Source organism: Motacilla alba, chromosome 5, assembly GCF_015832195.1.
Source record: "Motacilla alba alba isolate MOTALB_02 chromosome 5, Motacilla_alba_V1.0_pri, whole genome shotgun sequence".
Taxonomy (NCBI): Eukaryota; Metazoa; Chordata; class Aves; order Passeriformes; family Motacillidae; genus Motacilla; species Motacilla alba.
This window is the reverse complement of record NC_052020.1, coordinates 20,613,442-20,627,007: the sequence shown is the minus strand read 5'-3', so window position 1 is coordinate 20,627,007 and position 13,566 is coordinate 20,613,442. Positions and strand designations below refer to the sequence as shown.

The following is a 13,566-nucleotide window of genomic DNA, read 5'->3' as shown; positions in this document are numbered from 1 at the left end:
TTGAGTAAGCATTCATCAATTTTCTGTGTGCTTGCCTGAAGGTGCAAGTTCTATGTCTTTAGGAAGGAGCTTTCTTCCATGCTTCACAGTTTTCAGGTCTGAGTATGTAGCTATAAAATTTATATTTTTTGTTTGAAGGAATAAATGAAATCCTGAACTTTTGTGCTTTCCTTCAACAGAAATACATTCTGTGACAAGGTATTCTTAGCAATAATCTGACCATGAAGGTGTCCTGCCATGTACTCAGATCAGATGACTCGAGTATTTTAAAAATTTAAAGTAACATGAGAATTTAGAAATTAAAAATGCTGGAAACTTGAGGTAGTTGTTATTCAATGTATTTTCTCTGTGTGAGTCATATATTCTATCTATAATCTACAAAAAGAAGTAAATATAAACATATAAACATGGATATGGGAAACCAACAGAATGAGATGGCAGTAAAATATAAAAAAGCTGGAATGAAACATAAATAGGGAGAATTAAACAAAAGACTGGCCTTTCCAAAACAGAGATACAGGAGCTGATGGTTTGATCTCAGTTGGGTTTGCAGCTCTGCCCCAGCAAAGTTTGCAAGAACAGGACTGACAGTATCCTGATGGGGTAAGAAGTGCAGCTGTCCTGCTTGGGACCACACAGCAGCTGTCAGCCGTGCACATCTTTCTAGCTATTCTCAGTACCTAAAACAGGGAGCAGTATGAGCCAGGTTTCATACTGGAAGAGAGAGTGCTTTTGTAATGACCAGGTAGAGATAAAAGTAGAGCATCGGTCTTCTGCGTAAGATCTTTCAAAAGACTAGCTTCAAGGATGAGTTAGGGCATGAAAGTGTTGGGACTGATATGTTGAGTACATGTTGTGTTTACAAACTGATCACTGCACATTTGCTCTAGTTTGCATAATGTGTTTAGAGCCTTGGTGCTGTGCCGTGGTACCTGAGCTTTGAATCAGAGTGCTCCTGATCAAGGTCTTCTTGCTGATTACTTGTACTCAACGAGTTTGACTGAGCAAGGCTTAGGAAATCAGTTTTCTTTTGTGAGTTGCTGCTGTCAGGAATACAGGTTAGCCACTGTAAAACTATTCTGAAGGATAGACAATTCATACCCTTGCAGTGCTGGCACTGAGAATTACCAGCATACTGTAACCTTAAAGCTGTGCAGAGTTTAGAACACCTGTCTGAGTCCTTGTGCAACAATTATTGCTTTGTTAGTAGTTTCATGACCTGACATTTGCTACTGTCATCATAACAACCATTGTTGTAAGAAAACAATATTCAAACCTGAACCAGTTCAATGCCTGACTCCTGGGAAAACACAACAGACACTAATTTAGTCTCAAAATATGCTGAGAATTCCTATTATTTTTCCTTGTGTTGCTCCAGTCTGTCCTCTTGAGGCAGTAAGAAGGAAAAGAAATAGGGTAGAGAAACTGATATATGTTGAGGAAATACAATTATTTCCTTAAAGTATTCTTAAGGCCTGTCTTATCTTTCAGATATTTGGGATAGAATGCAGTGAGTGTGGGGAAATCAGAGCTCTGTTTGACTGATTCTTTTTCCCTTTTATTTTCAGTATGTCAAACTTACTTAATTTTCAGGGTTCCCTTCTTCACCCACCATAAAGAATTAATTAACACTAATAAGGATAAAAATTTCTGATTTAAGTGTTTCTTTAATTTTAAACTAATTATTAAAATATGCCCATTCATTTTTATTTTCCTCCTTTAGTGATCAGCATTATTTGAATCCTTCGTTTGAGTCGTTCTTTCATTTAATCATCATCATCATTGTAGCCTTGGAATCTATGTCTCATTTTCCCCTTTTAAAATATGCCTATTATAAGTATTTTAAAAGTATCTTATTTGTCTGAAAATTTTTCTCAGCTCCTTCAAAGGACAGAGGAAAATAGGATATAAGTGAGTCTTGGGTATTGGTGTGAAATAGTTTTCTGGGTCTGTGTTTCTATCACTTCAAGGTCTCATCTTGAGATGAATGTTGCCTGGGAACTGAGAACTAGGAGACAGATTCTCCCTTACTAATAACACAGCCTTTTTATCTCTCATCCTTACCTTCAGGTGTTTTCTGTGTCTGGGGAAGCTGGCCTAAAAATTCATAATCCTAGTTGTGAGACCAGAGTTGATAAATATTTTCATAGAAGTGTTTAAGCAGAAAAGAGAAAGATGGCCAGGATTTGTTGATATTACCAATGGAGAACAAATATATAAAGTAATGGTTATTAAATTACTTGGACATGATATGTTACTTCTTGGAAAGTAGAAATGCAGAAAAGAGTTGACTATATCTGTAAGTAGATCTTCACTAAAGGCCTACACTTCTGCACCAAGAGCAACCTGCTTCAAATAGAATGAGATTTCAAACCTGGGGAAATGTCATTTTATACAGAATTCTCTATAATTTTACATAGGTATATTCCTAAAGCTACTTTAACATCTGAAGGGGATGGGGTAATGGACTGTGTTATTCAGCATGAGATCATGACTCAGAAAAATAATACAAAGAGGCAACAGCCCATATGCCTTAGTAGTAGAGCAGGAGGGAAGGGTGGAAGCACTTCTAAGTGAATCTGAAAGATTTGCAAAAAGATTGTTTGATGTGTAAGAATTATGGACAGAAATCAAAATAGACAGCAAATCATCTTCCTGAAATACTGTCTGCATTCTATAAAAACAATGATATTAATTGATATTCTCCTAGTGTATTGCCAGCTAATTCCCTTCATAACCAGTAAATCTCTCCAGGGTATATGCTGAAATCACTCCCCTTATTGTTTTACTAAATTCACCTCACATATCTGCCTCAAATCCCCTCTGATCTCTTGCCTTTTACAACCTGAAGTTCACCTTCAGAGTTCTTTGCAATTCTTAACTTTTTGTTTCAGTGCTGAGGTCCTTTAGGCCTTACCCTCTGAAGCTTTTGTACCCATTTGGCATGGAATAGCATTAATTTTCTTTGGAGTAGCCTGTGCTGAAAAAAGTGTTGATAACACAACAATCTTTTTGTTATTGCTGAGCAGAGCTTACACAAAGTCAGGACTTGCCTTTCTCCCTCACTGCCCAGCAGTGAGCAGGCTGGGGCTGCACAAGGAGCTGGGAGGGGACACAGCCAGGGCAGTTAAGCCCAGCCATCCAAAGGGATATGGCAGACCATCATGTGTCATGCTCAGCAATGAAACAGTGAGGGGGACAAAAGAGCAGGTACTGCTCTTGCTTAGGGACTGGCTGAATCTTGTCAGCTGGTGGTGAGCAATGAGTTTACTTTGATTTTTTTATTTTTTTTAATCATTAGTTTTTCTTGGGTTTATTTTTTTAGGGGGTGGAAAAGGCATCTACTTTTTTTTTTTTTTTTTTTTTTTTTTGGTCAAACTATTCCAACATATGATTTTTCACAGTTTTAGCATTGCAGTTCTTCTCACACAGCAGGTCACAAAGTAAGCAGGCAGTTGGGTGTGTTCAGCCGCTTACTGGGTTTAAAAGTGATATTTATTCAGTTCTACACATAATTTTCTTCATTTATTTCTTTCACTTTCAGCTCTATACCTTCTCTTCTGCTTATTTTAGCATTTGGAATGACTTCTAGCTGGCATTAATTTTCCTTTCTTCTGATCATCTTTCAAACTTTCCTTACAGATCCTTTTTTAGAGACTTTCAGTGTGGCGTGCGCTCCAGCTGTTGTGACTCCAGTTAGCAATAAACTGATTCTTGTTCAAATTCTAAATTAAAAGATGAGGACAAAAGTATGATGATAAGCGTTATATTATTGGCTTTATTTGTTTGGCTGTTGAACTGGATTAGGATTCTGCTTACATGGTGCTACAAGGTTTTATGCAGTGCTTTGTAGTGAATCTGCTGGTAATACAGCAGTGTAGTTTTCTGAAATTACAGATGAATAATTAGCTCTTTTTAATATATAGGTTAAAATTGTGAACTGGTTTTTGATTAACATGTTGATAATTGCTTAGTAATAATATTTTAATTTGAATTTTTATTTCATGTTCCTAAAATTCATCTATAGATAATTCACAAATACTTTCAAGCTCACAGCTAACCCTTGTTAAAATTTGATTAGTTTCAATTAGCTCCATAGCTTTATTTTTCCATTGACAGGCTATAAAACTAATCAGTGCCACTGAAAATTTTGAATTATGTATTAAAGGAGGTGGGTTGGTGTCACTTAAATTCTTCATATGTTTTCCATGTAAATTTCAATTTACTTCAGTATATATTTTAATATTTGCTTTTGGATTTATTCATAGTGACTAGTTTCTTTCCTGATCTAAAACACCCTCAAAAATGAGGTATAATTTGAACAATACCAATTTAAATTAAAAGATTAAGGGAATATTTAAATGAGGGCAAATAAACATCTGAAAATATAAATGACAATTTTCAGAAAGCATTTCTTTTCCTATGTAATCCCTCTGCTTTGGGAAGCCACCTAGGATTCCTATTTCAGTACAATGGTAGCTCTGGTTCTTTTTACTTAATTGATACTGAAAGCTCTTATGCCTTTTCATAAGACTATTTCTATTCTGAATAGAACATTAAGGTTTTAATTCTGTTTAAAAGCAGTGAGTATAAGCAAAATTTCAATTGTACTTTAGGATAAATTTTACCTTTAGCAAAAGTCTATGTTCTGTTATGACAAAAATTTTCATATGTATAGGTGGGAGCATGAGTATAAAAAGTCAAATGGTTGTAAATATTGTATAATAGAACTTAATTACCGTATGCTAACTGGTTTCATGAATGTTATAGCCTTTTAGATAGGATATTGACAAGCATCTGTCTCGGCAACTGGCAGGAACTTTTGAAAATATTCTGTATTTTTCTTATCCATGTGTTTAACAGTAGTCAGATGAGAACCACCACCTCATGAGGTCTGGTAAAAAATCAGTATTATTGCTTGCTATCCACTTATGATTTCAAATTTTATTATGACTGACAGTTTATTATTACTTTTGCAGTTCTTGCATTATATTTTTTGTTTTTTAAATACTCCATCAAATTTATGTGAATGACATTGGTTTCCCATGGCATTGTCTGGACTGCTTTTAGGTTGCCGACTCTTTTGATAATGTTTGTAGTTTCATGCAAGCATTTGGATTTTAAGCAGGCAATTCATGTTTGAACACCTGTTGGAAAAGAAGAACTTTGCTACATTCACAAAATGTAAAGAAATTGCCAAGAACTGGGTTACATGTTTATAAACACAATAAAGAAATTTAAGTAACATGTTACATTTTAATTATGAGATGGTCTCAGAATTGAAATGTAACATGAATTATTTTCTCAGGTGTGTTTTAACTAATATGGTTCCCTTTCTTCTCACTTTTGAGAGTGTAGAAATACAGCAACCAGACTGACATTAGTTTCTTTTCATGCAGAGCTTTAGTTTCAGTCCTTAAAGCTGGTAAAACCTGTTTAAACTTATACACTGACCTTGTTCTTTCTGAGCTATGTACCTATGCTCCATTAGTAATGTCAAGAATCTTTCACTTCCCCTTTGCTAAATTTGAAGATGAAGTAACATGGCAAAGTTCGCGAGGGAGGTAGGGGAAATCAAGTGAATCTTGGATACATTAACCTGTAAATTTTGAGTGTCCCTTATCAGGACACCTTAAAATACATTGATTTCAAACAGCTCAGTTCTGTGAGTGACCAGGATCCACAAATATGCTGCCTGATTCTCTGTGTTTTTTTCCCCCTAGTGACACATGCCAGATATGACATAGAATTTTCTATCTTTGTCTTCCTTTTTCCTCCAGAGATTTGGCCCTGAACTATATGGGAAATAAAGGAATAATTTTCAAAATAGCATTGTAAAGCATTTTGCTAAAAATGCATTTGGCTAATCTAATGCCTACAACATACTTATTTCTTCTCTCTTTGTGGGAGGCAACAGCCCTGTTCGTGGTTCTGAAAAGATGCTGCATTTTTTCATAAAGTTAATAAATTGTGAAAATAGGTTGGTTACAATATTGTTTTGTCTGGGCAGGTCTTGGCATTGTTTACTGTATTTATTAGGGCTAAGGAGAGAGGGCAGAAGTGTGTGCTAGGAAACAGTAAGTCTCTTTAGTGGTGCTGCAAAAGAAGAATTCCAAAGTCTTTGTAATTTAGTTGTGAGATGTAGTGTAACTGTTAAACCCCAAAGCAACATCACCTGATGTCGGGAAGGTTGCTGCAGCCACAGACAGGACTTGGAATAAGCTGACTAGTTTCTGACAACAACTGTATGACTCCTGGAAGCTCAAAGTGCTATTCAATTCACTTCCTATGAGCAGCTTTCACTGATTGTTCCTTGTGCCACAGTTGTAAAACAAACAAAGCTGTAAGGAGAGAAGCCTTTGAATTGTAGGCACTACTGCACCTTAATGGGTCTGTATGGAACCAGTGCCTTAGAAAGATAGTGTGAAGCCATAACCTTTCCTTGTGGATAAAGCATGAAACTACCCAAGCTCTCCTGTAGTAATTACATTATCTGCTGCTTAGCTTTTGAGCCGTAGAAATACTGACCAAAACCTGAGCTCTTCCAGTTAATTCAGTGTAGCTGTATAATTTCTGAAATTTCTGTATTAGTAACACCAGCGCTAGCTTGAATTGTTTTGTACTGTACTTGTGTTGGCTTTTAGACAGTTGCATTCTGAATTCTCAGAGGGATTTTGATTGAGTAGCTGTCCATGACACTGTTGTGTTTGCGTTCTAATGTTTTTAAGGGAAAGAAATCATTTGAAATGTAAGAGTGGTGTTTCATTAGCTTCAGGTATGCTAACCCATTTTCAGTGTGAAAATTGAACCTGAAGCAAAGTCTTTAATTGGCCCTTCTGTTTACCCAACACTACTGAAATTTGGCACAATTCAGTCTTTTTTTTTCTTTTCAGCAAAAAAGCTCTGTTGTTACATTTTCTCCCTATTTCACTCATTATAAGCATTGTTTTAGTCCCTTCTACACTATTACCTTATGCTCCTCTAAGTTAATTTAAAGGGACTGACTAGCAATGAACACATTTTGTTGTGGGCTAATTGGCTGGCCTTGTGTCAACCCTGCTGCTCTTTCTGTCATCTAGAAAACTTCATTTACCTTGCATGTTAGTGCTATGGGTTGCCTTTGTTGCAAACCACCTCCCCCTCCCCGCCCCCCAAAAAAAAAAAAAAGGCAACAAAAAACCAAACCAAAACCAAACCAAAGAAGTATGGTAGAAAAGCAACATAGAGATGCAGTTATGTGGAGATGAAATGTCTGTTTAAGGATAAATTTGGAAAGGCTGGGTCAATATGTGACTAATAACTACAAAAAGTTATAAGACTTTATAAAGGGAAAATGAAGACAAGATCATGAGTTTTTCAGTGAATCATCATGAAAAAGAGTCAAAAGCCTACTTTTAATAATGAATTAAAATACAGGCAAGAATAATTGAAACTGAGTTAACACAGATAAATATAAGTTGTTTATTTACTGTATTGTGATAGCCTTCTAGTTGAGTAACTAGAAACTTTTAGTGTTGGAGTATTTGCAGAACAGACAACTTGAAAAGAGTCAGTACTGCACCTAGCTGGGACTTTTAGAGGACTATAAAGTATATCTAACATTACCCTGCTGATGAAGTGGCAAGTTAAAATAAAAAGAGGTCCAAATGCAATAGAAATGTATGTGTGACATAGTAACATTTCCACTTAACTGTGAATGGGACATTTCGTTTACATTTGGGTGCTGGAGAGGTTTTGATAAATACAAAAATTGTGATAGTAGGAAACAAAAGCCAGTGAAATTATTCAAGGTTTGTAGTATGGATGTTTTCATTCTCACTGCAGCTGACACAAGAACTAGTGTTTTTTATTTTCTGGTTTTAAACATTGGGAACACAATATCAAGGATAACAGAACAATGGTAAAATACTGTCATGGATGTTCTCTGCTGATAATTTCTCAAAGTAACTAGAGGGCAAGTAGGCAGAAGTTTGTTGGAACATCCTTGATTCTATTTTAGTAGATTAGTGTATGTGCTAGTTGATTAGTTGAATTCTTCTGAAGTCCTGCATTTGGAGAACATTAATAAATAAAAGTAAGTTACACTGCTCTGTGGGTGTGGATGTTGAAAACATCATACACATTTTGCTGTCTTACAGCTTGCCGTGTTTAATCATAATCGTTCTCTTAGCTACAATGTTTCAAGCTCAAGACCCTCTGCAGTGTAGACAGCACTAATTATAACACCCTTGTCTAATGTTTGTGCTAAATTTTATAATTACATCAATATGGTCACATGCTGATTAAATGTGGTTTCATATTTAGAGTATCTCAATTCCCTTTCTTCTCTTACTGCTTTTCCCCCCTAAACTCGCAGTGTTAAATTTTCAGTAGTGATTATTAAAACAAAATGTTTTTGCCAGAGAAGATAATTGGTTTCAGCACTTCATGTTTAATGGTGATAATTTTGGTCAGTACTTGAGAATGGACTGTGGGACAAACTATGTTAGAGGACTTCATATTTCTTCATAAAACCATTATAATCTTCCTCTTCCCTGAATTATCTTCTGTAATGTGCTGTACCAATGACTTCTTGCAAGGCAGTAAATGGATTTTTCCCCAAATTTTACATTTCTCTGATTTCATTTCATTTTTTTCTCACTCAGATTTCTAATATTTTTACTCTAGTTATCTTTATTTCCATACTCTGTATATTCACAATAAGATGGTACCAGGGGCTAGATATTTCTGTGTGGTCACTGCAGGCCCTAATCACACTTACACTCTTAGGCGGCAGTCCTAATATTATGTGGCCACACGCATGGGTGTGAAACGAAGTTTCACTACATTATCCAAGGCAGAGAGGCTGCATTGAACGGCTGCAGTCTTAAGCAGGATTAAGTTATCTTTTAGTTTGTCTTGTGGAGACACTTTTGTGAGAGTCAAAGCAGGTGAGCTGCACATGAATGAGGCTTTTGAAATTTTTTCTTGTAAGAGACATAGTTTGTTAGAGGGAAAAGCTGCATATACCTAAGTTTTACATGGAAAGATAATTTTACCATGTTTCATTCATTAGTTTACTCTCTGTGAACCCATACATGACTTTTGAACAACTGGAAGTTGTCAAACTGGGCAAGGGCCTATTGGGAATAAAGGAATCATAGAACAGGCTGAGTCAGAAGGGCCCTTTTAAAGGTCATCTGGTTCAACCCCTCTGTTGTGGGCAGGGACAACTTCCACTAAATCAAGTTGCTTGTAGTCAGTCTGTATTTCTTTATGGTTAGATAAATGCAGAATGTCAGAATTGCTGTTCCATAAAATGCTGACAAAACTGGAAAGCTGTATCTTGCTACCAGCACTCATTCCGTGAGCATCTGCATGCCATCACTTGTTTCTTTGTAAGAATTTGATGAAGATTTAGATGGTGATTGGACTTAGTAAACATAACCTAACACATTCTCTCACTGCAAATATTACCCTCAGTAATATTTCCTCTCAGTCTTGAAAGGTTAAAAATTGCTAAAAGCTTCTAAGTAATTTTTTCCTTATTGTTTAGCATCTTCATCTGGAGGATGGCTGAGTACTGGTTCATATGGCTCACAAACAATAAGGAAAAAAGCCTAATAATTTAATTATTCAGTAAAAAAAATCAGGAATCTGAAAAGATACATTCACTTGTCAAAAATGCTTGAAATTCCCTGTTGACAGCAAGTTCCACCACACTGATAGAAATGCTTTAATGTTTTGCTATTTTAGGATAAGAAACAAGACTTGCTAACTTGGGTTTGTTTATAGGTGCATAAAGCAAAATTTTTAAAATCAGTATAATTTCCTACTAGAGGGAAAGTTATGCCCTCTTAAACTTGTGTCAGAGCAGTAGAAATGAACTGTATATAGAGCACAAATTTACATGTATATATGTATAGAGTAGTCTTCATTTTCTTGCCAGCCTATTCCAGTCTTAAATTGATTTTATTGCAAGAGTCTATTATTAAGCCTACCTGTTTCATTTCTTCATGTGTTCTCATTAATACATATTGAAAAGGGATAAAGGAAGGTACGCTGGGATATAATACGCAGGATTTTCTTCAGATCCATTTTCCATTAATATTCAAGGAAAATCTGATTTTTTTCTACATAAGAAAAGTGTTAGGGTTTTTTTGGACATGATTCCATTGTTGGACTATTTGTGAAAGGCATTTTTGGTAGAAATTGAGAATACTTGCTTCTTGAAAATAAAACCTTTGTTCCTGATGGTACAGAATAGGACAGAAATATTAAATGCCCTGCAGCTCAAGTAACACTAACCTATACATTGAACATACTTTGAGTATTATAAAATATTAATAGTATGCTTCCCCTTACAAATAAAGATTTAATTATGCAGATTTTTAATGAAATTGTAGCATGTTCCTGTAAATTTCCCAGCTGTGGTAATGTATTTTCATGTATTATCACAGTGTGGCTACTAAAAACCAGTGAGTAATTTAACTTCAATTTTTTTTTATTTTATTTTTTTGTTTTTGTCTTTTAGAAATGAATTCCTTTATTGCAAGAAATTGTGGTTATTTATTGATTCAGAAAGAAAACAGACTGATGTTCTCTTGGGTCTTCTGAACTTCACATGTAAGTGGAAGTTTTCTGTAACCCTGATTATATCTTCAATTTAGGTATTGATTATTATTTGATTTTATCAAAGAAACCTTTGGTTAGGGATGTTCTTAATGTATTTTTTTATCACAGCAGCAGCTAAGGTACAGTGGCAGATTGTCTGAGGTAATACCTTTCGGAAGATATTTTTATCCCCTTGTTTTACTTTGCACATTAATATTCATCAGGTTCTACTAATCATTTGTAAGCTTCACCTAGGCAGGTTCATAGCAGCACAAGTTAAAATCCATCATTATTGTTAAGCAAAGCTCTGAAAAAAAATTATACAGGGCCTACCTGCTCAGCAAAATGATCTGGCACTAAATGAATGCCTTTATGCGTTAACTTCTCCCCAAAATAGCAGTACTGTGACCTTTTCCAGTAGGAACTGCAAAATATAACTACACAGTGGCTGACAGAAGTGTAAAATCGGATTAAAATTTTCAGTTTGGAGGAAATGCTAAATAGTATTAATGACCTTCTCTGACTTAATGCACTAGTACAGAAAGGGAGGCTAAAAAGGCCATTTGCTCTTTCCCAGGGCAATGTGTGCGGAGCAATGTTGCTGCTGAGTAGCAGCATGGTTTCTGGTATTGCTAGTGGAACAATAGTCTTAACTTTTCTTCTGTTGATGTTTGATTTCATTGCCATAAACATTTCCTGCCTGATAAAGGCACAGTTCTTGTGCTTCACCTTGGATCTCTGTTATTTATTTGTCTTTTGAAAGGCTAATGATTCAGCTTTGTTCAAGACATTGTCTTGGTCTTTTCTCTGCATAGACATTTGTGGGGACAATTCATGCACTCCAGTGTTGGGAGACTGAATATCTGTCATCCAAACAGTCATGCACTTGCACAGAAAGAGGATTTTGAGCATCCTGGTTTTCAGTGTTTTCAGTATGATTTCTGTCACTGTTTTTAGAAACACTCCAGTTTCTGAGTAGAAGAGATGTCACTGGCTGAGGTGATGTGCTGTATCTAGTGACTAGTCAGAACTTAAATGTGAGGTTTGACACACAGCCAGCCAACTTGTCTTTGTTCAGGTCAACTTTCCAACAACTCTGAAAGTAAATTACTTAATATAAGATTGTATTTTCGCAAATAAATGATCAATGGAAGTAAAAAGTGGTTTGAATCTGTTCAACTGTTGGTGGAGATTCTCAAACTGGGATGTAAAAGCTATGCAATGGACACTGTAGTGTATCTGTGCTCTCTGCTGAAAGAATGACAAGAAGAAGATGCAAAATGGGTCCTGTGGACAAAAAAGTTAAAGATGCGCTGTCAAAATTCTTGTTTTAGCTGAGTAGTTGACACCGATGTTTGTAGCTTCCTGGAGGATTAGACTGATAGAAAAATAAAATTATTTGGCATCCCTTTATCAACATCTAGATAGTTTTTTTCTGATTCATAAATACTTTCAGTGTCATGATCAGAGGATTTAAGATCACGGTTTTCATTGTTAGGGAAAAAAGATTTTTCATCATTATGTTGGGAAAATGAATTCTTTCATTTGATATGGTCATTAGATTTTGTGATAGAAGCCATCAAAATTTGAAATAAAAAATTAAATGTCTTAGTACCATTTTATTGTGCAGACTAAAAGTTAGGTTGCAGTTGGCCTAAAATGACTGTGCAGCTATTGGCTGTAGCTGATCAGGAGGCCTCAGCTTTCCATATGTGACATCCTATAATTTACATTTTCTGCTATTACAATTTTATGATGCCTAGTCCTTCTCTCTGCTTTTTGGAAGAGTTCTGGTCCCTGCTGCTGTAAAAGGTTAGGAAAAGCTGTGCTGCACACAGCACTAATTTATTTACACATCCCCCCTCAGTCTAGGAACTAACAAGATAACTAAACACGCGTGCTGCAGGTGTTTGATTTTCAGCACATGCAGCAGTCAAAGATATTCTGGCAGCCACAGGGTGGTGTCAGTACTGGTCAGAACTGATCTGTGTTTTGCAAGAGTTTTTTTCACATCAGAAAACGCAGATTAGTGGAAACTAAAATCTGTGTCCTCAGCCTTTTATTCCAACTGGCTCCCTGATAACTTTTAGGAATAACAGTGCTTTTCCATTAGAAGCTAATTAAACACAGTTCTCTCATGGAAGCTGTCTGACACAAAGCCTGCAAGGTAGAAACTGGGCTGTGCCCCTAGCTGGGATGTTTTGCGGCTGGAAGTAGCTCCTAGAAACCCTGAAGGCCTGGAAGATGGGGTTGGGGCTGGAGCTCTCTGTGCTTTTGAAAGGCTTGTCTGGCTCAGGGGGCTTCACTTCTGGGGTTGAATTAACTCCCAACTTCCAGATCAGCTTATGGGATTTTTAAGTACTTGACAGTACATTGAGGATCTGTGAACCTGGGGCAACTCATGATAAATTTCTTTTGGTTTTGTACTGCTTTAATATCTTTCATTTGCTGGAGTTCTTCCTGATTCAGTCTGTTCTGTGTCTTTTTTTCTTTTTTTTAATCATTGTTTGATAGAATAGAAATTCTGTTAGGAGTTTTATTGCTGTGTGATTTGGGGGGTGAAAAAATAATCATCTGAGTAGTGCTGATAATCATCCAGGTATGTAATGTTTTAAAGTGGTTTTATGTGGATATTATTCTTCAGCTGAAAACACTGTTTGGGAATGATCGATTTAATTCTTTTCTCTAGTTAGAGACTTGGCTTCTAACTGGAAGCATTTTATACTGTGTAGTTACTTGAGGCACTGGTATTTTCAGTTCAACAGGAAACAGCTCTAAAGCTCAGAAATAAGTGACATTGTGTTAGGGGACTGCATATCTCAAAATACACAGCTTCAGCTTGCATGCAAAAACATCATTTAGCTGTGATAATAGAAATTAGATTTCAATCAGTATGCTCTTTGTTATTAATCCATTTTTCTCCTTTCATCTGAAGAGGTCCTAATAACATGTTAGACAAATCACTCTTTAAAA

The 13,566-nt window shown here is 35.9% G+C and overlaps 1 protein-coding gene across 9 annotated transcripts in view; it reads left to right on the top strand.

Moving 5' to 3' along the window:
- Nucleotides 1-13,566, top strand: part of LRRC4C (leucine rich repeat containing 4C) — a 485,253-nt gene that overhangs the window by 194,458 nt on the left and 277,229 nt on the right. For 6 of the 9 annotated variants that reach the window (XM_038137120.1, XM_038137119.1, XM_038137109.1 and 3 more), the window contains exon 2: nucleotides 10,514-10,605. The exons of the other annotated variants lie outside the window; for them this stretch is intronic. The gene's annotated coding sequence lies outside the window, so the exon portion shown is untranslated. The remainder of the gene's footprint in view (nucleotides 1-10,513; nucleotides 10,606-13,566) is intronic. 9 annotated transcript variants of the gene reach the window in all.